We start from the raw sequence: 25,486 nt of genomic DNA, 5'->3' as shown, positions 1-25,486 counted from the left end.
ACGATGACTTTCAACAGGAGAATATACTAGAGAAACAATCATGGAAAGAGTGTGTGAGAAAATAATGACTAAAGTGAAGCTAAAGGATAGACTGAGTTAATTTGGAAAATTCCCTAGTGGTCCAGCAGTTAGGACTCCGTGCCACCACCGCAGGAGACCTGGATTGGACCCTGGTTGGGGAATTAGGATCCCACATGCCTCATGGCCAAAAACAAACAAACAATAAAAAGAGTTAATTAAACAAAGGTAATAGTGGGAAGGAAGTTTGATTGGGAAGAAGTTTTGGAAATGCCCACAGAAGGGTAGGAGCATGGCTTGATGGAGAAACTCAAAGAATTCCTTGAAAGCAGGCATAATCTCTTATTTTTAAAATCCCAGCAAAGCCTGGCACATAAGCACACTCAAAATCTGTTTGCGGAATGAATGTCTTAACTTCGTAGACAATGACAAGGTAACTCTCTTTCTTGTGACAGAGGTATCAGCCCACTGCCCAAATCTAAAAGAAAGTTCAGCCTTCATATCACAAAGCTTTTTCTGTAAGCAAAGTATGAAAAATGCCACAGATTTTCCTTAAAGAAAATTCATTACTTGAGTCCATCTTCCTTCTTCTTTCATGCATTCATCTGCTTATTCACCAAATTGTATTGAATACCTAACTCTACTGGTCACCATGGAGGATTCAAAAATGATGAAAATGTAGTGTCAGCTTCAAAAAGTTTTAGTGTACCAGGATATTATCATGTGCACTGATATTCATAACATAATACAGAAGAAAAAACCAGAGCTGCAAGGCAGAGACAGAATGAATTATTATGAGAGTCAAGAGGAGAGAGAGATCACTTTAAGTTGAGGTATTTGGGGAAGAAAATGGTAGTAGAATTATGCCTTGAATGAAGGATATAGAAGAATTTTGACAAGTAGATATGGGGAATGGGAGGGGAAAAGCCATTTCAGGTTGAGAACAAAATGGGTAGAGAAAAAGGGCAAAGTGTGTGCAAGAGGAAGCAAAAAAAAAAAATCTAGTTAGTGTTTTTAACATAGTTCTGCACAGCACCAGCTACAAGGCAAGATGGGCCATGTCAAAAGTCAAACTGGAAAATTGAAGCTCTGGATTAGCCAGGTTAAGTGCACCTGGTGCAACAATTTTTATGCGCCAGTTCTTGACATTAAACCTTGATATAAATTCTACGTTGTAAACATATTTATGTAGGCCAAGAGCAGGAGAGATGAAAAAATTATCTGTACAATTCAGAAAAAAAACTCCTCCCTAGAAAGTAAAAGAGGACAATTAGAGCTGAATCTGCCGATTTTTAATCTACATTCTTTATATTTATTATAATTTAGCCAACTCAACCATGTAAACCTCATACTAACCTGTAGAGTGAACTGGAAAGCTGAAAAAAAAAGGCAGGAAAAATACGTTCAATTCATAGACAGGATTAGGTAGATTCAGATCACAGAACAAAATGATGTACTGAATTGTATTTATCCAAATTATACAAATGAATTTTTTTCACTTTCCAGGTTACCTAGCTTGGGAAAACACTGCCAGAATCCCCCCAAATTATTCCTTTTTGATATTAATATGTCATCCAGTGCTGAATGCCTAGTGTTTTCTTTCAAGGACTAGCATTCCTCCTTTTTAATCTTATGAAAAAATTGTACTTTTCTACTCCCTGGCCTTGCTTCTCAATGATTTCTGTTTTGTACACAAAAATATGTATTCTACTCCCGAAGCGTGACAGGCTTTTTGGCCTTTTCTAGAAGAAATGAAAAAAAGTTAAAATATTGAAAATTGAAGCAGTTTTTCAAAGAAATAAACTACAAATTTTTAAAAGGGAGAGAGAGAGAAAACATTTTATTCCTTCTATAATGAGCAGCAGCAGTTAATCAAGTTCCACATTCTGGGTAGGATTTTTAAGTATGATTTTTTTTCATAATGTATTTTAATTTTTAAAAAGGAAGCACAGGTGTATTTTGAGAGAGAAGTAAAATATAGAAAATGCAAAACTGGTTTTAACAATTGGTATACAATATTTTGAAGCAGTGTAATTATTTAAAAATACAGTGTAGCCAACAGCCTGTAAAATTTCTTTTGGCATTTCATTTGGTAAAGTTAAGTAGGAAGTCTTTCTTAAATAAAAGCTAGCTGTCAACACAGTCCATAAGTTAGATTGTATATGTTTTTGTTTTTATAATTTTTATTTTATATTGGAGCGTAGTTGATTAACAATGTTGTGTCAGCTTCTGGTGTACAGCAAAGTGATTCAATTGTACATACACATGTGTTTATTCTTTTTCAAATTCTTCTCCCATTTAGGTTGTTACAGAATATTGAGCAGCATTTCCTGTGCTATACAGTAGGTCCTTGTTGGTTAACTATTTTATTTTATTTTTGATATCGCTACTTTATAAAAATTTATTTATTTTATTTTTTGTTGCATTGGGTATTTGTTGCAGCAAGCAGGGGCTACTCTTCGTTGTGGTGCGTGGGCTTCTCATTGTGGTAGCTTCTCTTGTTGTGAAGTGTGGGCTCTAGGCACGCGGGCTTCAGTAGTTGTGGCACGCAGGCTCAGTAGTTGTGGCTCGTGGGCTCTAGAGTGCAGGCTCAGTAGTTGTGGCACACGGGCTTAGCTGCTCCGCGACATGTGAGCTCTTCTGGGACCAGGGATCGAACCTGTGTCCCCTGCATTGGCAGGTGGATTCTTAACCACTGCGCCTCCAGGGAAAGTCCATCTATTTTAAATATAGAGGTTGTATGTGTTGAAAGAACTTTTCCTTGAGTTTCCAAAATCCATTTCTTCCATGATAACCCACATAAAGCATGGCTAGTGAGGTATACAGGAGCAAAACACTGTTAGGTGGATGTGCTGTAGGAATAATTGCATAACCAAAATTCTTTTCACTTTTACAGAAATAACAGGGTAAATCTGAGCTTCCTCTCGTTGAGGAGGCATAATTTGGCGGAATCAAAATAAACCCATAGAAATGTCTTTGTAAAAGTCCCAGCAGCAGTGATATGTCTCCTTTGTTGCCATAATCTGACGCCACAGTTCTGTACAATCAGCACAGCTCCTAGAGGAAGAAGGCTTTGTGTATGTCTGCAAACCTCAATATAAGATTATATATCAAGCATCATGTCGTACTGTTGTTTCTTCTTCTGCCTGCCACATTTTTTGATAAAAACGACATACAGTGTCAAAACCACTACCCAACAGCATATATAGATGGATGATGAAATAGTTAGAACTTTCTTTTTGGATTCTGAGAATAACTTTTTAGATTCCTCATAAATGGTGAAAATCAAGCCACCCAGAAGGATTACAGACCAAACCAATACTGGAATGAGTCCCATGAAGTTAACAACAATGGTTTTCCTTCCAGATGTGCCCCATCAGGTTTGTTTATGGTTAAAATTGCAAACATCTTAACAGGAAGTAAACTTGACATGTATAACACTGAGTAGGAGGACATGAAGAGCATGACAATATTTCCTCTAAGGCAGGTAGCAGAGATGATTTTATGAGAGCTACTAACTTGATGGTTAACAAGAAGAGGAGAATGTTCCAAACGTTACCCTTGTAGAAGAACCGGATTACTGTGGCAATGAGAAAGAAAGGGAAGAACCCAGTGATGACTGCTTCATAGGTCATCCACAAGTGATGTTTATGAAACCACATGGCATTGTACAGCCACTCTCGGAAGTAGGACTTGCTCCAACGGGTCTGCTGGTTTAACCATCTGAGATATTCTATAGGTGTTTCAGTAAGGCACTTGGATCGAGCTGTGTATTTTGTTGCATAGCCCAGACTCAGCACTCGGTTCGTTAGATGCCTGTCATCTCCAAAACTACACTGGCTGCCCATAAATTCTTGATTGTACCAGTCTTCCACAAATTCATGCAATAAGGAGTTTCTGTACATTCCCAGAGGTCCACTAATGCACTGGACACATCCAAAATAAGACTGACAGGCCCTTTCTGTGTTAAAAGCCGTTCAGTACCTCACACTGCTGAGGAAAGAGATCCAGGAATCATACTTGTTTAAAATCTGCAAGAAAAATAAAAGTAACTAAAAATAATTAAATAAAGGTAAAACTCAGCTAAAAATTCCAAAACAATCTGCACCATCTTGAGGTCATTACCTAGTGTTTTGTTATTTTATTTGCCCATTTTGGCTTTCTTCCTATTTTTGACATGGTCATAGTTTATTTTCTCTGATCCTGTAGTACTGGATTGTTTGATAAGTGGAGTGCATATATTGGGACTCATTGATAATAAATATTTTTTTCTACTTCATCATCCTCTGTAATTTTTTGCTATGATTTTTGTTCCTGTTCTTGTTGTTATGTTATAATATTGAGGGGTTTTTTAGGCTTAATTCTCAGCTCCTAAGTTCTCTGCCACTCTTTCTTACCATCTAATATTTGAAAATTTTTAAGTCCTATTCTCTTCCACTCTGGTTAATTTCCAACTCATGCAATTCTGCTAATTTTCCTTCTCCTTCCTCCCTACTTTTTTGCAATGCCAATGATAAAATGGTTTGCTCTGGCTTCTACCCAAAACTTGAATCCTGAAATAAGGCTCTATACAAAGGCTGTTGAAAATTATCAGTTTTTTCTTGGCAATATTTCATAATTATCTCCTCTGTCTCAGCTTTGTTCAGTTTTCATCTGAATTTTGCATGCTTCTTTTTTATCACCAGGCTATTTCTGTGTCCATCTAGTGCGTTTTCTTCCCCTTCAGTATTACCATGCATATAAATATGGGTTATACAGCAATGCAATGCAATTTAAAACTTTAAATTTAAAGTTATATTTCCATATGCTTCTCATCTTTTGCTAAAAGCTAATTGCACTTTTGCAAAGGAGTCATTTTAAACCTCACATATTTTCACATATTTGTTTTCCCATCCCATACATTTCAATATTAATATTGATAACGATTAATAACAATATTAATGTTTTTTCACTAATTGTTTCCGCATTGATAGCAAATAATAGGAAGTAAATAGTTGGAAAACCATAGGTTTTAAATACATAGGTATGAGATGTAGAATCCATTCCCTGCCATACTTCCATTTTTTAACCCTTGTATTAAATGAGTTCCAACATCATTTTATCAGAACATTAAGTTATGGCTCAAGAAGAGATGGTGGAAACCATACACACTTACATTATATTTCAGATGACTTATCAGCCACCACATATGTGAGTTATAACCCAGGATTAAGCAAAGAAATCATAAATTATTTTAATTTAAACAAGAGAAGACACAGTAAAGTGTGTTCGAGGCACATTCTAATGTGTCTCCAGCACCAAAACCAATATGTGGCACAGAGTTTGGTGTGTAGTAAATATATGTCCAAGGACTCAATGAGTGAGCGTGCTACTAAAAGTGACTCATGCAAAAAGGGAAGCCATATGTACCTGGACCTCTCCCCGGACACCTCCAACGCTGGGGTCTTCTTCTGAAACTGTTACCATCTCCACAGTTGAGGCAGAGTCAAGCATAGTGTCTGAATCACAAACCTGCAAAGAAGAAGTAAGAAGTAAATTAAAGAAGAGAAGATGATGAGTGTACTCCATGTAGTCAAAAGTGGGCATATATATGATATCTTTCAATACTCTGGCATTAGCCTGGAAGGATAACTCCGTCACCCATCTCCCAAGACATTGCTAAGGGGGATAACCTTAACACTTCTGGGGAAATTGAAACTCAGTTACACAAGATCAGTGAGCAAAACACTTGGCTTAAAAAGATGACTCCTTTGATGAGGTCTTTTCTTGGACTTATTTGATTTTGATTGGTTTGGGTCTTGAGGACCATGGCTCTAAAGTGCTCTTCAGACATTGGGAATTATCCTGCTTATAATAGTCACCGTACTCTCCCTGGTGTGTTGTATTCTCTCAAAAGCTTTAAATACATGTTCACAGTCACTAAGTGCCAAGCAAATGTTCCTAAAAAATATCTCCTAATTTTTTTAAAGAACAGTTCCTTAAATTTTGATCACATTTCTGTTAAGGTGAGAGTCTGATCTAAATGTGGAAATTGTTAAAAAGAAACAACAGGCCCAAAATGGAGTCAGTTGTGCTTGGCCCCATGTCAGCAAACCAAGACTTAATATTGAACCTAATTATAATTTAAGCCACTGCAAGGAATGTGACTTTCAAGCAGTCAATATGGAATTACCTGATCAGCACTAGTGAGGAAATCTGCCGGATAGAAGCCCCAGCTTCTCCCAAAAGAAGGTAACCTTGCCTGAAACAATCCACTTTTTGCTAGAAACTTCCTTTTTCCAGCCCTTTCTGCCAGAAAACAAAACAAAACAAAGCAAATTAAAAAAACCAAAACCCTTCCATTATGTACAGCTTCTCAGAGCTCCTATCTGCTAAGATGGGATGCTGCCTGACTCATGAATCATTAAATAAAGCCAATTATTGGACCTTCAAATTTACTCAGTTGAATTGTGTTTTGTTTTTTAATATTATTCTTTTCTGGGAATGTAGCAAGGCCATGGTAGATATAAATTGATCAGAGCTAACATGTAATGAACCAGTTTCACATCCCATCCAAACAATAAATGACATGGTTGGCAGATATGGGCGTATTATCTGTAATTCCCATTATTTTGCCAACAAGTCTGGCAGCCCTAGATGGAATTTAATCAAGACTTAGCCTAATTATTTATATCACAAGCAATTATTTTTACAGTTTTTTCACTACTTTATAAAAATAGTAGGGATTTGATATACCAGTTTTGAAAAAAAAACTAAGAAAATAATTTGTAGAAGCATAAACTCTCACAGTTGAAGGAGAATTTATACATATGTAGCACGACCTGCTCACGTAATAAGTTAAGGAATCCCAGCATTTTAAAAACTGCGTCTGTGTCAGTTTTACTAATTGGTGTTTTTTTCTGAAAAGATTAGATACTAATAAAAATGTTGGTGAAAACAGCAATTTAACTGCATTATTGGAACATATGACTTAAGAAGTATATAGGGTATCCGGTTATAAAAACTGAACTCATCACCTCTCTAGATTTAACTCATTATAGCAATTTTGGGTTAACTTCTGAATTTTTAATTTTATATTGCTTATTTAGAAGCATAATAAATATATTTTCTAAATAAAACCCGTTTATTGTTTTCTTGGCCTTCTGTATTGGCCCAGCATGGTCTCACTTTTCTAGGGGAAACAATTTAGACAAAAACTAGGCATAAGGTTTTCATTGTAGAAAATAGGATTTTTCTAATACTTCAGTTTATACTCAAGGGTCCCAAGCCTCAGAAACCGAAGCAAATTCCTCCAATAGCGATATTTTGCCTCTCTCATGCCTTGTCTGTCACTGTTTGGTATACGGCTATAAGCCTGGCAGGCCAGTAACTAGGGTAGTAGAAAGTGAAGGCATAATTTCAAAGCCACCTTTCCACCTCTCAGCATCCAGAGTTTATGGCCACACCCACCTCTATTGACTCAAGCTGGGAAAGGTAAAACCAGAAAGCTAAAATAAGACTAAAAACAACAGGAAGGGGGCAACCTAGAATTAATGTTCAAGTAACTCCGCCTGCTTGTAAGATAAGCAAGCCAAGGGAACTGCCTCTGTGAAATGACTAAACTTGAACCAAACTTCTGAGGTTCTGCATATCTAAATTGGCCGTGCCCCTCCCAGTTTCCAAGAGCAAAGTGCCAGAAGTTCTCAGAGAGAGATTGTTCACATGGTGAGTTTAACTGTCAGAAGGGAAAGCTCTCAGAAATCTCCTGGGAGGGGTTTGTTATAGTGGGATCAAAGAGTTTTCTAAAGAAGTTCAATTTCTGGATGTTCTTTGGTGATAGAATGCCAACTAGAAAACCACCGTCGATGACAGTCTGTGAAAGCATGTATGTTCATGGATATAACAGTATTAATTCGTTTGTGTGTAAAGGGTGTAACTGTAGCCCTTCTTAAAATCAGTCTAGTAAAAACAGGATTTCTAGCTGTCTCCTCACCAATTAATGAGAAGTGTGCGATTTCACGAATGTTGGCTGTTTAGCTCTGGGCTAGAAACTGTGGGAGAAATACACCAGTTCACAAGGAGCTTAACCTCACACTGGGAAAAACCACAGGACTGATTTGCACACAGGAAACAATTGGAGAACAAATCAAAATGTCTTTCTGTCCACGCTGAATGTATCACTGTAATTTGTTTAAACTACATGATCGCCAGTCATAAGATTTCTCACTAGGAGATATGGAAATGAGGCAAAGTCACTAAATTTTGACTAAAATGAGTGGAAAATGTCAAGACAAGAAGACGTTATTGGGAGGAACCAGCCACCTCAATCTTAACCACAGAATCATCAGCTAAATTGCTTAAGACCATGGCTCCCCGTCCTTCACTGTTCTAGCCAAGAGACAGTGCCGCCGCTTTCTCCGTATCTAAAACAGGAGTTGGCGAACTAAGGTCTACGGACGAGTCTGCCTTCCCACCAATTTCTGTATGGCCTGGGGGTTAAAAATAGCTTTTACCTTTTTAAATAGCTGAAAAAAAATTGAAAAATAATTTTTTGTGATACATGGAAATTATATGAAATTCAAATTCCAGTGGCCATAAATAAAGTTTTATTGGAATCCAGTCATGCACATTCAGTTTCATATTATCTATGGCTGCTTTCACACTAAAACAGCAAAGTTGAATAGCTGCAACACAGACCATATAGCCCGCAAAGCTTAATGGTTTCTCTCAGGCCTTTTACAAGCAAGTATGCCAACCCTGAGCCTAAAAGAATTGGTTGGGGAGCCGGGGGTGGGTCTCTTTCATAAAAAAACAAAGAACAAACTAAAAGAACAAGTTGAGATAAAGTATGTTCTAAGTCCCCATTTAACTCTACTAGAGGTTTTTACGATTGCCTCTATCTCCTATTCTTATAATAGGCCAAGATTTGACTATTATAACAAATCAAGAGGCTTACTACTTTTATGACCTTGAACAAACTGTTACCATCATCATGGTACCAGAGTGATACACTGTATGTAAAAGTACTCGGTAAATTACAAAGGCTCACAGAAAAGTCATATATGCCATTAGTATAGGGTAATAATCTTTAATTGTTTATACTTGCTAAGTAAACCCACTTATTACCATGAACAGGTGACTCAGTAAAGAGAATCACCAAAAGGAACATGAGAATGGATTACATATCAAGAATATCTTATCACAATGAACAAGTTCCAATGTATCCAAAACACCTATAGATATATAAATTGCTATAAATGTGTTAAATAAGCTGTTAGACTGAAGTCCATTCCAATTTATCTCACTGATCTTAGTTAATCTACCTCACAACAATTTAAATAAAAATATCCTGTAGAAATATTGTTAGTTATTCTACCATATGTTTTTCAACTTCTAAGACCCAAGTCTAAAATGCTGAGTATCCATGTTTCACCTTTTTTTAAACATATTTCCTTTCAGACTGACTGGTGGATTCTCCACCTCTGCCTGCCCAGCACCACTTCAAAGGGCTCTGAGAGCTACACAGCAAGAGGAAGCCTTAACTATTCTGGCTGCCTTCGATGAGGAAACAGGCTGAAGATTAATCAAGACTCATTCTGTTGCTACTGCTTTCACCCTTTGCCTGCTTGTAAGCCTCAATCCTTTCTTAATCTTGACTCTTCACCTTAACCTGAACCCAGCGAGACTATTTCTTTCTACCACATTTTGAAACTACTCTTGATTGTGACCCAACTACCTAGTTTCCCTGCCACCACTTAACCACAAAATAAATGGAAAGTCCTCCTTACTCTTCCTTCCCCTGGGACATTTCTCTAGTGAAAAGGGGTCAGCCAGAACAACAACAACAAAAATTCACATATAGTTATTTACCAGCAAACACAATATGGTTCCAGCCCCCTGAAGTCCTAAGAGTACCAGACCAAAGTAAGCACATTACTGAAAGGAAAAGAAAGCACTATGCAAAATCTTGGAATCAGACAGATCTGAGTCACAATCCACCATTGACCAGTTATATTCATTTGGACTAGCTTCTTAACCTTAGACTCCTCACCTCATCTTTCTAAGTCCCCATCTCTTGGGTGAAAAATATGGATAATTATATCCACATCATAGGTTTATTGTGATGGAGAATTAGGTAATGTATTTATAGCACTTAAAAGGACTAGCTCATAGTAAATGCTCAATAAAAGGAAGGCATATATATACTAAGAAGTGATAAATCAAAACCAGAGCACAAACTAAGGACACTAATCCAATGAGGAAAGGAGTTCTTATCATCGCTGTAAATAAAATATGACACAGAGAGCAAAAACTAATGCCTGATCCAATGTCCAACAAACATAAACAAGTCAGTGTACCTGAAAAGGCAATGTAAGAATCCTTAGATTGGGCCATCTACTAAGGAAAGAATTATATTAGAGAAGAGTTTACAGCTGATTATGATTCATTTATAGCATGAATTATATCCTTGGAGTACAATGTATGAAAGTTCCTGTAGTAAAGGCTGGACCCATGGAAATTTACAAAAGCATTTGTTGCATCTTGAGTCAGCATCTCTTCATTGACTTTGACCCTGCTGAATGTGATACTACTTAAAATGAAACATAATCTTTGGTTTTGGAAGTACATAAATATATATGACACAGTTTTATCTGTTTAATATAGGCCCTAAGAACTGCATTGTTTGATGAAAAAGAGTACATATGACTGGTAATTTGTGTGGGACCATATGCATGCAGAAGATGGGGGAAACCAAAGAACTGGGACAAAAACTAACCTTCATGGGGCTTTCCTGGTGGCGCAGTGGTTGGGAGTCCGCCTGCCGATGCAGGGGACACGGGTTCGTGCCCCAGTCTGGGAAGATCCCACATGCTGCGGAGCGGCTGGGCCCGTGAGCCATGGCCGCTGAGCCTGCGTGTCCAGAGTCTGGACTCGCAACAGGAGAGGAGCCCGCGGCCAGTGAGAGGCCCGCGTACCGCAAAAAAAAAAAAAAAACTTTCACGAAAATAGAATATTGCACACAGTTGACCAAAAGCTCAATCAAAATTCACAGCTTATGGTCATTAATTATATTAAACAGACTTCTAGGACTTTATCAATATTACATGATATTTTCATTAAAAAAAATCTTTTTCTATTTATTTGCATTCTGGATAAATGGAACTTACATGTAAGCATGCAGCTAAATTTACCAGCTTCAGATTAAGCAACAAATACATAATGGCGAATGATGGGAGTGGCAAATACAAAATCATAAAATCTAAGAATTTTAGAGCTAAAAAGCCCATTTGAAATTAATGAGTAAAATAATTTCAGAAAAAAAAAATGTCCTCACAGGAAAAAAAAAAGATAATCTTTCTTTTGGGAGAGAGATGGAGAATGGGGAGGACAATCCTCTCTTATAGTATTTGGTTTATGGTATAAGATCTCAAATCTAGCCAATGGAAAGCCTCTACTTCTGGACACCTATACAATTTGGCATTTCTTTATTACTCTTCTTGAAAGAGATTAGGAAGATATATTCCTTCTTTGGTAGGATGAATTACCCAAATTTTTATAAAATAATTCTGGTCTCTGCTCAACCTAGAATATCTTCAAAACATTGAATTTTTTAAAAAAGGAATCATTTGGTTATTCTCCTTTCCTTTTTAGGAAGGCTTAAATATAAGTGAAGTTTATAGAAGATGTAAAGCAAAGGTGACAAGCCAGCTGGAAAAGTGAGAAACCAAATGTTGTCACCTCTAAGTCTTAAGCAATGAAACACCCTTATTCCAAATGTTTGGAATTCTTATTCTAAAAAAGGGAATCAGGAAATCCTATAATGGTGGCCTTTAAACACCAATCTAAACAACTAAGTTGAATCTAGATTCAGATTTTCCCTTTCCTAGTTCAATGTGCTCTTAATCTTATCCTATAAAATGAAGAATACAAAGAAACGTATTATATAACATTCTCAACATCGGCCCTCAGAATATTTAAGTTACTCTTAGACTTCCTATATAGAACAGGAACCAATCAAATATTATATACATTCAATTCTCATTATTCACAGTAGCTATGTTCTACCAAGTTTCTATGAACAATGAATTAGCAAATATCAAAATTTGCTTCCAGCAGAAATATAGGGTTAGAGTCCTCCAAGACTCTGATCACAATATTTTTGTCTAGTGATTAATGTCTAAACTTTTTTTATTTGTGCTTCTGTTTTAAAACACACACACACACACACACACACACACACACACACACACACTCTTCATTGACAGTGAACTCATGTCCAACTATAACTACACTATAACTCATGCCTGAGTAAAGCTCATCTAACAAACCTATTTTCTCCATAAAGCAATTATAGTCTTTGTGTGTTACGAACCCTGGATAGCACTTTGATGCTGCAGTTGGGGACCATTTTAAGCAAAAATATGGTATTTGTTACCATAACAAATAACTAAAGATGTTATACGTTTACTATCTAAAAACTGAGACAAGAAAGCAAGCATAATCTTGTTTGACTTTAGCAGGGAACGTGCAAATTGGGCAAATCAAATCTTTTGCCACTCTGCACGTGTCTGCAAATGACTACAAAAGCACTGCAACTGTTGATTTTGGGGTAGCGAATACAATTTAGTGAGTAGGTTAATTTACAAATACAGAATTCATAAATAATAAGGGTCAACTCTACTATTATGAATGATTCAGTCTTACTTTTCTCCTGCTTAGTGAATCTTGGATACCTAGGATGCTACCTGATTAAGTTAATAATAAAGTTGTCTCCTATATACTTTCCTTTTAGAAAATATTCGTATTTACAATAAGTCCCCTACCTATGAACGAGTTCTTTTCCAAGAGCATGTTCGATAAGTCCACTTTGTTCGTTAAGTCCAACAAAGTTAGCCTAGGTACCCAACTAACACAATCGGCTATATAGTACTTTACTGTAGTAGGTTTATAATACTTTTCACACAAATAATACATAAAAAAACAAACAATCACAAAAAATAAAGAAAACATTTTTAATCTTACAATACATTACCTTGAAAAGTACAGCAGTAGCAGCTACATCACTGCTGCTTTTATGCTTGCTTCTGGACATCCTGGTCTTGAAATAAAGATACTGTTCTACTGTACTCTATACAGTACTGTACAGTAAAGTACACAAAAGCACAACCACTTGTAGAGGATGCACGCACATGACAAGGTATGCCAGACACATGAACTAACTTATGTGATTGGACATGCGAACACATGTTCGCATCTTTGAAAGTTTGCAACTCGAAGGTTCGTATTTAGGGGACTTACTGTATTAACACAGTTGTCTCCTATATACTTTCTTTTTAGAAAATGTTCATATTTACAGTATTGTATATTTTCCACGTGGGAAATCCCTAATGCACACTTCCTGAGATAATTTTTCTCTTTCATCACACAGACTGATAGCCATTTACATTGTAAAATCCACATTCAGTGACAGGAGATATGTTAAAGCAATTAAATAATCTAGATGTCACAGGATACTTAAAGTCTTCTGATATTGTAGATTTAAAAAATGATGCAAAAAGGCAAGTATAACATAACTTAAAATTTCTTCTTTTAAAGAGTTTTTTGGTGTGGGCCATTTTTAAAGTCTTTATTGAATTTGTTACAATATTGCTTCTGTTTTACTTTTTGGTTCTTTGGCCACAAGGTGTGTGGGATCTTAGGGATCACCAACCGGGGATTGAACCCACATCCCCTGCATTGGAAGGTAAAGTCTTAACCACTGGACTGCCAGGAAAGTCCCTCAAATTTTTTTTTAAAAAGAAGGGGACTGTTTTACCTTCCCGTTGTTGTTTCATCTATATTTTTATTTTTTCTAACATATCTGTTAGTTTTCTAATCTTATTTTATTTTTTACTCTTTGTTATTGTTCTACTCTTTTTTTTCTTCTTCTTTTTTTTTTTTTTTTTTGCCACCCTGTGCAGCTTGTGGGATCTTGGTTCACGAGCCAGGGGTCAGGCCTGAGCTTCTGCAGTGGGAGCTCTGAGTCCAAACAACTGGACTAACAGAGAACCTCAGACCCCAGGGAATATTCATCGGAGTGAGGTCTCCCAGAGGTCCTCATCTCAGCACCAACACCCAGCTCTACCCAACAGCCTACAAACTCCAGTGCTGGAAGCTTCAGGCCAAACAACCAGTAAGACAGGAACGCAATCCCACCCATAAAGAAAAAAAAAAAAAATGAAGCAACAAAAATAGTCACAGATGAAGGAGCAAGGTAAAAACCTATAAGACCAAATAAATGAAGAGGAAATAGTACCATGTGTAAAATAGGTAGTTAGTGGGAATCTGCTGTATAGCACAGGGAGTTCAGCTTAGTGCTCTGTGAAGACCTAGATGGGTGGGAGTCGGGTGGGAGAGGGAGGCCCAAGAGGGAGGGGATACAGGTATACATATAGCTGATTCACTTCATTGTACAGCAGAAACTAACACAGCATTGTAAAGCAATTATATATCAATTAAAAAATAAATTTAAAAGATTAAATTAAATTTTAAAAAAAGAAGGGAAAAAAGAGAGATATATGCTAGAAAGTATTATATTTGACAATCTATGTTTGAGTCAAGTATTTTCTGCAGATGATTTTAATTTTGCTCATTGTGATTTTCTACATTTTTAAAAAACACACTGCCCTAATCATGTGTTATTTTGGCAAATAAAAAAGCTAACATAAATACTAATTTGAAAAGATAAGAAAGACTTTTGCCCTACCTTGAGCCATATCTAGACAGAACAGAATCTGTCCTTCTTTGAAAAAAAAAAAGTTTCTCCAGAAAATACTTTGATTCAAAATTAAGAAAATCTTCCTCATCCTCCTCTTTATTTCTCATTCTCCACGTCTTTGTTTTGTCATTTTGTTATTTTTCTTCTTCTGTTTTTCTATCTTCTCTGTCTCTGAAAGGAGCCACTAGCATCACGGATGAATTCTCTACCACATTGCATTTATCCTAGACTAAATCTTCCCTCAATATTCCAGGTCAGTATTAATTATTTGAGGGGCTATAAAACTGAGACAGTAGTCAGTAGAGAAGACTAGAAATGACAGCTGAGAAAGATAGAGGAAGAGGTGATAACTGATAAAGATTGGTCTGGAATAGACCAGAGGATGCCTACCCAGAGAGCCCAGGAGAGTAGATGGAAGGTTACCCTTGAGATAGGAAGGGTACCTTTGAAACTGTAAGCAGGAGAGAGTAAAGAAGATCTTGACAACCTTCAGAACACATATTTTTGATATTCTCTTTCATAGGAGGCAAGATCATAGGTAGTTAAGCAGGGAGGAGTTTGGGTAAGGCCTTGGCCAAGTGGTGAAAATATGAAATAAGAGACATGAGAACAATAAGCAAAACATTTACTCAAGGTCAAATCAAATGAAAAGAGTGCTGACCAGTGCTGAGGATCCAGCTGCAACTGGAAACCAATCATTTTGGCCATCTCTCTGCACAGTTAAACAGTGTTCTCTAGCCAGGTTAGCAAGTATGAGCAGATGGTCCATTTCTTCCCCTACCCCCATTCTCTCTTGTGTATTAGCACCTGAACTTTGCTTCCTTCCATCCCGAACCAACTTGAACTCCACATTCAATCACTTGTAATGCTCAGGAGTCAATAACCTCAACTCCTCCCCCTTTGTCTTTCTGTGGCTCCTGCTCTGCAACTCTTGGACCTTGGGTCAGTCAGAATGGGAGATGAGAGTATATTTTTTATTCAATATTTATTGAAGTATAGTTGATTTACAATGTTGTGTTAATTTCAGGTGTACAGCAAAGTAAATCTGTTATACATATATTTAAATTTTAGAAATTTCCACTGCTATAGGGCAAGGATGGTTAAGTATCTGGGGATTTCATGAGGGATGACTGAATGGAATTTACTGGTCTCAGAATGCCAAAAGATGTTTTACCTGGTTTAGATGGTTGGAATGGGCTGAGAGTCTACAAAGGATTCAGGGCCCAGTTAACAGCTGCTGCTAGGGTCAGTCTATCTGGAGGCTTCACCCTGAAGGAAGGAAATTTCTCAAGCCTGGTTAGGTCTGTAGCAGGAAGGCTATTCTAACATTTCATACTTTATATTATTTTTTTCCTGGACAGGTACAATGTCAAGTTGTCAAGAATACAAGCAAAATTCAAAACAAAAAAGATGGGAGATGTAGATTTGGGAAGAGCAGGTTTAAAAAAAAAAAAAAGGAAACCCCACACGATGACTTCTTGATTAGAAATAACAAATGTAATGACGGTTTTAACCAGAATTAAAGGGAAAATATCAAAATACATGTTCTCTCCTTTTAGGTTTCATTCTTCAAATCCTCTGCAAGTTTCCAAGTCATCCCTTCCTTTAAATATTTCATTTTACTTTCTCATCTGGGCCTGAAGTTGCAAAAGGCAAATATGTAAAAATGTCCTGAGTTAATTACAACTACCTAAATTGTGATAGTTCTAGAAATTAGAAGAACTTGGGAGTGAAACTCTATCAACTCCCTAGAAGAGTGATTAATATGCAGATGACGTCAACTTAAGAAATGTTTCAAAACTCTTCAGAGATTAACTGAATTCACTGTGTGGTGGGCATTGACATGTACTATATTTTGAAGTAAGGACTAGATGATCATATAAGAAAATAACAATAGTATTGTCAGCAAACTTTTTAATAATATTAACAATACCATTATTAACAACTTTTGTTAAGCCTCTTTGGATACATGATTTGAAATAATTATCTCAAACCCTTTATGAGATTAGTTTCTTGTATCCAGATAACCGAGGTTTGGGAGGTGGTCTTGCTCAAGGTCACCCACCTACTAAAAACTGTGACTAGAATCTCAGTCAATTGACATTAAAGCCAGAGTCCATTTTTATCCCATTACACAAAGAGGTCCACTGGGCATCACTTCATGCCCATAAAGACCCCTAAAAAATATGATGCGTCCTCTGAAAACTAGAATTTTACTTTCAACAGAAGGCTAAGAGTGTCCAGTGGATTTTGTAAGCCAGAGACATTTCTCCCTTCTTGATATTATTATGACCAAAATCTAGTAAAGCATCTGCAGAAAATTACAACTAGAAAACTCACAGGAGAGATTGGTTGAAGATGGTGGAGTAGAAGGATGTGTGCTCACTCCCTCTTGCAAGAGCACCAGAATCACAACTAACTGCTGAACAATCATCGAAAGGAAGACACTGGAACTCAACAAAAAAGATACCCCACATCCAAAGACAAAGGAGAAGCTGCAGTGAGATGGTAGGAGGGGTGCAATCACAGTAAAGTCAAATCCCATAACTGCTGGGTGGGTGACCCACAAACTGGAGAACACTTATACCATAGAAGTCCACCCACTGGAGTGAAGGTTCTGAGGCTGACATCAGGCTTCCCAACCTGGGAGTCTGGCAACAGGAGGAGGAATTCCCAGAGAATAAGACTTTGAGGGCTAGCGGGATTTGACTTCAGGACTTTGACAGGACTGGGGGAAACAGAGACTCCACTCTTGGAGGGCACACACAAAGTAGTGTGTGCATCAGGACCCAGGGGGAAGGAGCAGTGACCACATAGGAGACTGAACCAGACCTATCTGCTAGTGTTGGATGGTCTCCTGCAGATGCAGGGGGTGGCTGTGGCTCACTGAGGGGAAGGACACTGGCAGCAGAAGTTCTGGGAAGTACTCCTTGGCATGAGCCCTCCCAGAGTCTGCCATTAGCCCCACCAAAGGGCCAGTAGACTCCAGTGCTGGTTTGCTCCAGGCCACAAAAAATAGGGAGGGAACTCAGCTCCACCCATCAGCAGAAAAGCAGATTAAAGTTTTACTGAGCTCTGCCCACCAGAGCAACACCCAGCTCTAACCTCCATGAGTCCCTCCCGTCAGGAAATGTGCACAAGCCTCTTAGATAGCCTCATCTCCCAGAGGGCAGACAGCAGAAGCAAGAAGAACTACAATCCTGCAGCCTGTGAAACGAAAACCACATTCACAGAAAGATAGACAAAGTGAAAAGGCAGAAGACTATCTACCAGATGAAGGAACAAATAAAACCCCAGAAAACCAACTAAATGAAGTGGAGATAGACAACCTTCCAGAAAAAGAATTCAGAATAATGATAGTGAAGATGATCCAGAACCTCGGAAAAAGAATGGAGGCAAAGATCAAGAAGATGCAAGAAATGTTTAACAAAGACTTAGAAGAATTAAAGAACAAACACCTACAAGAATTAAAGAACAAACAAACAGAGATGAACAATACAATAAGTGAAATGAAAAATGCACTAGAAGGAATCAATAGCAGAATATCTGAGGCAGAGGAACGGATAAGTGACCTGGAAGACAGAATGGTGGAATTCACTGCTCTGGAACAGAATAAAGAAAAAAGAATGAAAGGAAATGAAGACACTAAGAGACCACTGGGACAACATTAAATGCACCAACATTTGTATTATGGGGGTCCCAGAAGGAGAAGAGAGAGAGAAAGGACCTGAGAAAATATTTGAAGATATTATAGTTGAAAACTTCCCTAACATGGGAAAGGAAATAGCTGCCACCCAAGTCCAAAAAGTGCAGAGAGTCCCAGGCAGGATAAACCCAAGGCGAAACACGCCGAGACACATAGTAATCAAATTGACAAAAATTAAAGACAGAAAAATTATTAAAAGCAACAAGGGGAAAATGACAAATAACATACAAGGGAATTCCCATAAGGTTAACTGCTGATTTCTCAGCAGAATCTCTACAAGCCAGAGTGAGTGGCATGATATATTTAAAGTGATGAAAGGGAAGAACGTACAACCAAGATTACTCTACCCAGCAAGGATCTCATTCAGGTTCAACGGAGAAATCAAAAGCTTTCCAGACAAACAAAAGCTAAAAGAATTCAGCACCACCAAACCAGTTCTACAACAAATGCTAAAGGAACTTCTCTAAGTGGGAAACAGAAGAAACGATAAGGACCTACAAAAACAAACCCAAAACAATTAAGAAAATGGTAATAGTAACATACATATCGATAATCACCATAAATGTGAATGGATTAAATGCCCCAACCAAAAGACAGAGGCTCGCTGGATGGATACAAAAACAAGACCCATATACATGCTGTCTACAAGAGACCCACTTTAGACCTAGAGATACATACAGACTGAAAGTGAGGGGATGGGAAAAGATATTCCATTCAAATGGAAATCAAAAGAAAGCTGGAGTAGCAATTCTCATATCAGACAGAATAGACTTTAAAATAAAGAATGTTGTAAGAGACAAGGAAGGACACTACATATTGATCAAGGGGTCAATCCAAGAAAAAGATATAACAATTATAAATATTTATACACCCAACATAGGAGCACCTCAATACATAAGGCAAATGCTAACAGCTATAAAAGAGGAAATCGACAGTAATACAATAATAGTAGGGGACTTTAACAACTCACTTACACCAATGGACAGATCATCTACACAAATGGACAGATCATCCAGAGAGAAAATTAATAAGGAAATACAAGCTTTAAATGACACAGTAGACCTGATAGATTTGATTGACATTTATAGGACATTCCATCTGAAAACAGCAGACTACACTTTCTTCTCAAGTGCGCATGGAACAGTCTTCAGGATACATCACATCTTGGGTCACAAATCAAGTCTCGATAAATTTAAGAAAATTGAAATCATATCAAGCATCTTTTCTGACCACAACGCTATGAGGTTAGAAATCAGTTACAGGGAAAAAAACGTAAAAAACACAAACACATGGAGGCTAAAGAATATGTTACTAAATAACCAACAGATTTGATCAGAAGAAATCAAAGAAGAAATAAAAAAAAAATACCTAGAGACAAATGATGATGAAAACATGACAATCCAAAACCTATGGGATGCAGCAAAAGAAGGTCCAAGAGGGAAGTTTATAGCAATACAAGCCTACCTACCTCAAGAGAAAAGAAAAATCTCAAATAAACAATCTAACCTTACACCTAAAGGAACTAGAGAAAGAAGAAAAAACAAAACCCAAAGTTAGTAGAAGGAAAGAAATCATAAAGATCAGAGCAGAAATAAATGAAATAGAAAGAAAGAAAACAATAGCAAAGAACAATAAAACTAAAAGTTGGTTCTTTGAGAAAATAAACAAAATTGATAAACCTTTAGCCAGACTAATCAAGAAAAATGGGGAGAGGACTCAAATCAATAAAATTAGAAATGAAAAAGAACTTACAATGGACACCACAGATATACAAAACTTCATAAGAGACTACTACAAGCAACTCTATGCCAATAAAATGGACAACCTGGAAGAAATGGACACATTCTTAGAAAGATATAACCTTCCAACACTGAACCAGGAAGAAACAGAAAATATGAACAGACCAATCACAAGCACTGAAATTGAAGCTGTGATTAAAAACCTTCCAACAAACAAAAGTCCAGGACCAGATGGCTTCACAGGTGAATTCTATCAAACATTTAGAGAAGAGCTAACACTCATCCTTCTCAAACTCTTCCAGAAAATTGCAGAGGAAAGAACACTCCCAAACTCATTCTCTGAGGCCACCATCATCCTGATACCAAAACCAGACAAAGACTCTTCAAAAAAAGAAAATTACAGACCAATATCACTGATGAATATAGATGAAAAATCCTCAACAAAATACTAGCAAACAGAATCCAACAGCACATTAAAAGGATCATACATCATGATCAAGTGAGATTTATCCCAGGGATGCAAGGATTCATCAATATATGCAAATCAATCTATGTGATACACCATATTAACAAACGGAAGGATAAAAAACGTATGATACCCTCAATAGATATAGAAAAAGCGTTTGACAAAATTCAACACCCATTTATGATTAAAACTCTCTATAAAGTGGGCATAGAGGGATCTTACCTCAACATAATAAAGGCCATATATGACAAACCTACAGCAAGCATCAGTCTCAATGGTGAAAAACTGAAAGCACTTCCTCTAAGATCATGAGGAAGACAAGGATGTCCACTCTTGCCACTATTATTCAACCAAGTTTTGGAAGTCCTAGCCTCGGCAATCAGAGAAGAAAAAGAAATAAAAGTAATACAGATTGGAAAAGGAGAAGTAAAATTGTCACTGTTTGCAGGCGAAGTGATACTATACATAGAAAATCCTAAAGATGCCACCAGAAAACTACTAGAGCTAATCAAAGAATTTGGTAAAATTTCAGGATACAAAATTAACGCACAGAAATCTCTTGCATTCCTATCACTAACAACAAAAGATCAGAAAGAGACATTAAGGACACACTCCCATTTACCACTGCAACTAAAAGAATAAAATACCTAGGAATAAACTACCTAAGAAGACAAAAGACCTGTAAGCAGAAAACTATAAGACACTGATGAAAGAAATCAAAGATGACACAAACAGATGGGGAGATATACCATGTTCTTGGATTGAAAGAATAAATATTGTGAAAATGACTATACTACCCAAAGCAATCTACAGATTCAGTGCAATCCCTATCAAATTACCAATGGCATTTTTTACAGAACTAGAACAAAAAATCTTAAAATTTGTATGGAGACAAAAAAGACCCTGAATAGCCAAAGCAACCTTGAGGGAAAAAAATGGAGCTGGAGGAATCAGGCTCCCAGACTTCAGACTATACTACAAAGCTACAGTAATCAAGACAATATGGTAGTGGCACAAAAACAGAAATATAGATCAATGGAACAGGATAGAAAGCCCAGAGATAAACCCACACACCTATGGTCAACTAATCCATGATAAAGGAGGCAAGGATATACAATGGGGAAAAGACAGTCTCTTCAATAAGTGGTGCTGGGAAAACTGGACAGCTACATGTACAAGAATGATATTAGAGCACTCCAAAACACCATGCACAAAAATAAACTCAAAATGGATTAAAGACCAAAATGTAAGGCCAGACTCTATAAAACTCTTAGAGGAAAACATAGGAAGAACACTCTATGACATAAATCACAGCAAGATCCTTTTTGACCCACTTCCTAGAGAAATGGAAATAAGAACAAAAATAAACAAATGGGACTTATGAAACTTAAAAGCTCTTGCACAGTAAAGGAAACCATAAACAAGACAAAAAGACAACCCCCAGAGTGGGAGAAAATATTTGCAACCAATCAATGGACAAAGGATTAATCTCCAAAATATATAAACAGCTCATGCAGCTCAATATTAAAAAAATCAAACAACCCAATCAAAAAATGGGCAGAAGGCCTAAATGGATATTTCTCCAAAGAAGACATACAGATGGCCTCTTGGCACATGAAAATATGCTCTACATCACTAATTATTAGAGAAATGCAAATCAAAACTACAATGAGGTATCACCTCACACTGGTTAGAATGGGCATCATCAGAAAATCTACAAACAACAAATGCTGGAGAGGGTGTGTAGAAAAAGGAACTCTCTTGCACTGTTGGTGGGAATGTAAATTGATACAGCCACTATGGAGAAGAGTATGGAGGTTCCTTAAAAAACTAAAAATCGAACTACCATATGACCCAGCAATCCCACTACGGGGCATATACCCGGAGAAAACCATAATTCAAAAAGACACATGCACCCCAATGTTCATTGCAGCACTATTTACAATAGCCAGGACATGGAAGCAACCTAAATGCCCATCGACAGACAAATGGATAAAGAAGATGTGGTACATATATACAATGGAATATTACTAGGCTATAAAAAGGAGCAAAATTGGGTCATTTGTAGAGATGTGGGTGGACCTAGAGACTGTCATACCTAGTATAGTAAGTCAGAAAGGGAAAAACAAATGTCGTATATTAACGCATATATGTGGAATCTAGAAAAATTGTACAAGAGGGAAGAGATATGGGAACATATGTATATGTATAACTGATTCACTTTTTTATAAAGCAGAAGCTAACACACCATTGTAAAGCAATTATACTCCAATAAAGATGTTAAAAAAAAAGAAAAGAAAAATGGTACAGATGAACTGATTTGCAAGGCAGAAATAGAGACACAGATGTAGAGAACAAATGTATGGAAACCAAGGGGGGAAAGCAAGGAGGGGGTGGTGGAATGAATTGGGAGATTGGGATTGACATATATACAGTAATATGTATAAAATAGATGACTAGTAAGAACCTGCTATGTAAAAAAATTAAATTTAATTAAATTTTTTAAAAAAAAGGAAGAAAACTCACAGGAGCCCTACTAACATTCTAAAAAAGAAAACCTCAATGACAGCTAGGAGAGGAGAAACCCAAGAGTGTGCAGGCAGGGAATTAATGAGAGACACAGCCTGTCTGATTTTCATGCAAGCAAACGACATCACAAATGTTTTCAAAGTTCAAGTTGCAGTGAATGAGGTAATGCTGTTTGGAAAGTGAAATAAACATGACTTAGGTTTTGCTCTGGAAAGTTGATGTCCCCCACCCTTTTTCATTTTCCTATTCTTTTTCTCTGTGTCTAAATTTTGAATTCCTTATCCTGTTAAATCAAAATTGTCTTCTCAGGCTTCCCTGGTGGCGCAGCGGTTGAGAGTCCACCTGCCAATGCAGGGGATACAGATTCGTGCCCCGGTCCGCGAAGATCCCACATGCCGCAGAGTGGCTAGGCCCGTGGGCCATGGCCGCTGAGCCTGCGCGTCCAGAGCCTGTGCTCCGCAACGGGAGAGGCCACAACAGTGAGAGGCCCACGTACCGCAAAAAAAAAAAAAAAATTTTGTTTTCTCCATTCTCATTTTGCCTAGTCTCTGTGAAACACTTCCTTGGGCCTGCAGATTTTCTCAAGACACTTCTGCTGGGACAGACACTACTTTTTGGCAACGCTGGTGATTTTAAGATTGTGGAAAATAATAATGTTGGCACATCCAACGTGGAAGAAAAGGTAAGATAGAGGGAGAGAAGGAAGGACGAGTCTCCTGTTCAAAATAATCTTGATTTCCAACCAATAACACTGTACAAGTTAAGCATTTTCATTGTCTTAACCATTTCATAAGATTTTTTTTTCTCTCTTTTGGAATGTGCTTTCAACAGTCATGCTGTTTTCAGATGAACTGAAAGGAGTACTGTGTCATAGGACAAGTCATAGCATATGACTGGAGAGATACAAAAGATGCTTTATTTAAACGTATGTTTGTCCTGGAAGATGTGGAAACCTATGTGTACAGAATCCACACTTCGTCCCAGTGCTCTGAAAGCCGTGTACGTGACTTCTCTTTTTCCACCCCATTTTTGCATGATGCAAAAATGTCTGTTGGACAAGACCAACTGTGTGACAAGTTGTGAGCTTTCTTTATGTGACCCATCTGTCTGACCAGGACCTTTCACGTGAAAGTTGTTTTTCCAGATATAAGTGGCTGATTTGTCCCTGCCCATGACTTCGCTGAAGATGTCCATCATGTAAAGGTCATCTTCCAAGTTTCCATCTGTGACCATGACAACTTTAATTCCAGGGTAGGTTAGCCTTTTCACAGATCGCAAACATTTCCATAAGTAGTCTGGATCTTCTTGATACGCAGCAATGCAAAGAGCAACAGTTTTGTTCAAGTTAACGGGGATATTTCAGTATTTCTTCATTTTTCAGTGCTCCAAAAAGGCAAACAGGTTTTGAATAAGGAAGTGTAAAGCTAAAAAGGCACCATATGGTCCAAAAGATAAATAGTAATCATCTGTATGGATAAATTGGTAGCCAACAATATAAGGAACTAACATTACAGTGAGGAGAGAGGCTCCAAAGAGCGTGGTTCCAGATATTCTCAGGAAACTTAGAAACTTCTCACAATGCATCTATAAAATAATCACATGATGCACTTGGTTAGCCACACTTGTCCCATGCTTGTTATATACATAGCATCACAGGGAGAGCATTGGACTAGAAGCATTCCAGGTGTTCTAACCCTGAGTTTCTTTCCTTTTTTAAAAAAACCTTTTTATTTTATATTGGAGTATAGCCAATGTTGTGATAGTTTCAGGCACACAGCAAAGTGACTCAGCCATACATATACATGTATCCATTCTCCCCCAGACTCTCGTCCCATCCAGGCTGCCACATAACATTGTGCAGAGTTCCCTGTGCTATACAGTAGGTCCTTGTTGGTTATCAACTTTAAATATGGCAGTGTGTACATGTCGATCCCAAACTCCTTAATTATCCCTTCCACCCACCCTTCCCCCCTCATAACCATAAGTTTGTTCTCTAAGCCTGTGAGTCTGTTTCTGTTTTGTAAATAAGTTCATTTCTTTTTAGATTCTGCGTGTAAGGGATATCATACGATATTTCTCTTTGTCTGACTTACTTCACTCAGTATGACAATCTCTAGATGCATCTATGCTGCTGTAAATGGCATTATTTCTTTCTTTTAAAAGACTGAGTAAATTCCATTTTATATATGCACCTCATCTTCTTTATCCATTCCTCTGTCGATGGACATTTATAACCCTGAGTTTCTCACCTTAGTAGCTGTGGGACTTTCTGCACCTCAATTTGCTTATCT

The 25,486-nt window shown here is 37.4% G+C and overlaps 1 pseudogene across 1 annotated transcript; it reads right to left on the bottom strand.

Annotated features, from left to right (window-relative positions):
• Positions 1-2,672: 2,672 nt before the first annotated feature.
• LOC307176226 (hyaluronan synthase 2-like) lies at positions 2,673-24,891 on the bottom strand (annotated as a pseudogene). Its single transcript has 3 exons — positions 24,159-24,891; positions 5,428-5,529; positions 2,673-4,049 (listed from the first exon to the last, which is right to left on the bottom strand). The product of its transcript is annotated as a hyaluronan synthase 2-like (transcript).
• Between the last annotated feature and the right edge of the window lie 595 nt (positions 24,892-25,486).

The sequence above is a fragment of the Stenella coeruleoalba genome (genome assembly GCF_951394435.1).
Source record: "Stenella coeruleoalba genome assembly, chromosome: 17".
Lineage (NCBI taxonomy): Eukaryota > Metazoa > Chordata > Mammalia > Artiodactyla > Delphinidae > Stenella > Stenella coeruleoalba.
Note: the sequence above shows the minus strand (reverse complement) of the source record. Positions and strands in the feature narration are given on the sequence as shown.